General features: G+C 34.7%; 1 long non-coding RNA gene across 1 annotated transcript; it reads right to left on the bottom strand.

Annotated features, from left to right (window-relative positions):
* Window positions 1–695: 695 nt before the first annotated feature.
* On the bottom strand, window positions 696–1,864 carry LOC122195010 (uncharacterized). Its single transcript, XR_006184931.2, has 2 exons — window positions 1,473–1,864; window positions 696–1,164 (listed from the first exon to the last, which is right to left on the bottom strand). It is a non-coding gene; the product is annotated as an uncharacterized LOC122195010 (long non-coding RNA).
* Between the last annotated feature and the right edge of the window lie 1,859 nt (window positions 1,865–3,723).

Below are 3,723 nucleotides of genomic sequence, written 5' to 3'. Positions count from 1 at the left end.
ATGACCCTAACCTTGGAATTTTGATATAGAACAAACCCATATAAGCTAGAAAGAGCAAAAGATAAGACGATTGAGGAGTTGGTGTCGTCTCAAGCTTCAATGTCGGTTACAATGAAGATATTGGAGCCCGCAATGGAGCCAAGTCCAAGGTAATTTAGATTAAACCATATGAGACACTTTCGTGTTCTTTTTTTTTGCACTATTTCTTAACCTTAATGATTTCAATGACATTGGTGGATCAAACGAGGTAGAGGATAATTGTCGTCATTGTAGTTCTAAAAGCTTAATCAGAGACATTGGAGAACCGTCTTGGGTTCTAAGACCCTAAATTAGAGTTAACCAGATGTTGAAGATAATAGATTTTGAAGAAGAAGCTACACTAAATTGAAACCGTAAATCATAATCGAAATGCAGGAAAATCGAGTGATGCTCAAATTGGTGAGGATGACTTATGGGCTGTTTGGCAGGATCTGAACTTTTAAGCTCTGAATTTTTAAGAGGTCTGAATTTCTAAGACGGTCTGAATTTTTAAGATCTGAAATTTTAATATGCTGTTTGGTTGGAACCTCTGAATTGCTATGCTGAATTACAAAAATGACCATTTTACCCTTTGTATTATTTTTTGTTGAATATAATGTTTATGTTTATAAAATGCAATTCTCTAATAGGAAAAGGTGAAAGTAATGATGCTATAATAGATAAATCAATAAAAATACATTGCTATTTCTTATATTTAACACCATACAAAATCCAAATTAAACACAAATCCAAAATACAACATAAATTCTTTCAAATTCATGAAAACATACAAATATCTTGGTGTGATCAACAAATCTATTAGAAAAAAAAGTGATCAGGAAAAACAACAACAAATGTTCAAGCTAAACAAATACATCCATACTTCTTCTCCATCATTACATGAAACATGCCCTTTAATAGCCTCTCAATTTTTCTTGCCAACATTTCAACCCGAAATTGATAATTTAACAACAAAACAAATAAGCTCAATGGAAATATATACAATCATTAATGGATTAGAAAAAACTGAAAGGGATTAGAAAAAATATCCCTGAAATTTGTACAAGTCCAGTTAATTCACATTCCAAAAGTGACACCAACATCTTGACAATTTAAGTACATAAACGAAACACCAACATTCAAAACCTATGCACAAAATAATGCATTCTATCACCATTTAAAATGAGACATCTTCTCACTTCAATAAAAGAAACAGAAATCCCTGAAATTTGTTTTCTCATATGCTCTGATAAACACCAAAATTCCCAAAAAACAATCCTCTAAACTCGATCAGTCAACCAAAAACCCGGACAAATCCGAAGGAAGAACACAACTCCAGAAAACATCTCCAGATTTACAAAATCGAGATTTAGGGCTTCTAATTTCAGAAAAAAAAAACTAAATAACAACCATCTATGAACAGATAATCAATTTTTAGGGCAAGAAAGAAAAACCTTATATAGAACCGCTGGGTGGGAGAAGGGGCGATGGTATCGGAGTCGTTCTCGGGGCTATCGACGTCAACGTCGGCGTCGCTGGCGAGGCTGGTGTCGGTGGCGGAGGGAGATCGGCTGAGGGTTGTAGATTAGAGTTGGAGCGGGAGGGAGAAGGGGGTTGTGGCGTTGATGGAGTAGAAAGAAATGAAGCAGATGTTCCTGAAATGTTATAAGGGGCAAAAAGGAATATGCGTCTCATTTTTTTAATTCAGACATGGTTTCACATCTGAAAAATTAATTTCTTTTTGATAAATTAAGAGGATATTATTCAGATGCTACCAAACACACTGAATCTGAAAAATTAAGAGATTGCCTCTTAATTGTCTAATTAAGAGGCAAACAAACAGCCCCTTACTTGAGGCGGTGGTCGGCAGATTGTGGTGGATGGAGGAGTTGTTTCTTTAGTGGGGAAAAAGAAATGCAGTAGAGAGAGTAGAGGGGAAAGGATTTCAACGGGGAATGAAGGGAAAACGAGAGAGAGAGAGAGAGAGAGAGAGAGAGAGAGAGAGAGAGAGAGAGACCCTTGGCATATTAAATTTCATTTTCTTTTAAATAAGAGAAAACCTCATAAATGGTCCCTAGGATAGTGAAATAACAAAAACGTGCTTCACTTAACGGTAGAAAGCTAACGAAGGTGTAAGTGAGACAAGCCAACTCGCAAGAAACTCGAGACCTACTCGGAAAATACTCGAAATCGACTCGAGCTTAATCGAGTCGAGCTCGAGCTCGAGCTACTCGAGTACCTTATCGAGCCGAGCTCGAGTACAAAAATACTCACTTCGTAAGGCTCGCGAGCTTCATCGAGCTTAGTGTAATTTACATATATGCCATTTCTTTATAATTGTTCATTTATAACATATATATCATTTCTTTATAATTATTCATTTATGACATATATGGTTGATGTCATATTGATATTAGGTGCTTAATAGTGGGTTTTTTAGTAGTTTGGACATTTACATGTGGAATGCTTAATATTTCTTACTCAATTTAATGATTTTGATTTTTTTTAAATATTAGTCGAGTCGAGCCGAGCCGAACTCGAGACTGTCGAGTATTTCATGAGCTCGAGCTTAAAATCAAGGCTTGAGTCAAGTTCGAGCCGAGTTTCGAGCTCGAGTATTTTAGTCGAGCCGAGCTTCGAGCTTGGTAGTATTCGGCTCGACTAGGCTCGTTTATACCCCTAAACGGAGTGAGGCATAATGACCAAACATCAAAAGTTTTGAAAGTACATGGACCATCTGTGAAATTTTTTGAACTTAGGGACTAATTTTAGATTTGGAAAAAACACAGAGACTATTTATGATGTTTTTTCTTATTAATAAATTTTAGTTAAGAAAGATTATGCAGGATGTTTTTTCTTATTAATAAATTTTAGTTAAGAAAGATTATGCAGGATTAGAAGTGACGAGAGGTCAATAAAGAGTACGCAGGAATTCAAATCATATCCTTACCGTATCTTGTAAACTATAATCGATATAAGAAATTTTAATCAATCCTTAAAATGGTGTTTGTCTTCTTTTATTGTTTTTTAAGAATTTAGTTGGAATGGAGAAACGATTTCGTGTTTTTTTGTGTATTGGATGTTAGATGAAAGATCATTTTGTTGATTACATATTTACAATGATTATTTGCATTTGATAAAATGGACCTTTCAGATGATCATCAACCCGTATACCCATCTTCTCTTACTATCTTTTGCTAGTATATATGTCTATATGATGGTTTATTATGTATAAACAAATGAAATCTTGAATAAAGAATTCAACGTAAACTTGCAAAAAAATAATATCACCATCATTTACTCTACTTGGTTTGGGTGTGTGTTAATTGAAAGGAGCATCTTGTTTTAAGATGACATTCGAATATCATTATATGCAGGTGTGCGTGGGAGGTGTGGACGATTATGATTGTGTCCCAACCCAACCACAAAAAGACATAAGTGGTGGGTGATGTAGACAAGAAGTAACGCTTTGTTTACAGGGAAAAGGCCTTCAAAGCTTTTATTAATTCATGAATTGATGGATTGTGACATTACGCAGTCGATACGTGTTTGGAATTATTCACAAATACTATCTTTTTGTCAACAAGTGGCATATGGGTCATATTAATTAGTAGCTGCTTCTTACTAATATATATCATCTTTTCTCAATCAATGTTTCACTATAACTTTAATCATTCTTACCTCATACCATTACTTTGCATCTTT

This window comes from Lactuca sativa, chromosome 7 (genome assembly GCF_002870075.4).
Source record: "Lactuca sativa cultivar Salinas chromosome 7, Lsat_Salinas_v11, whole genome shotgun sequence".
NCBI lineage: Eukaryota > Viridiplantae > Streptophyta > Magnoliopsida > Asterales > Asteraceae > Lactuca > Lactuca sativa.
This window is presented reverse-complemented; position numbering and strand designations above follow the sequence as displayed.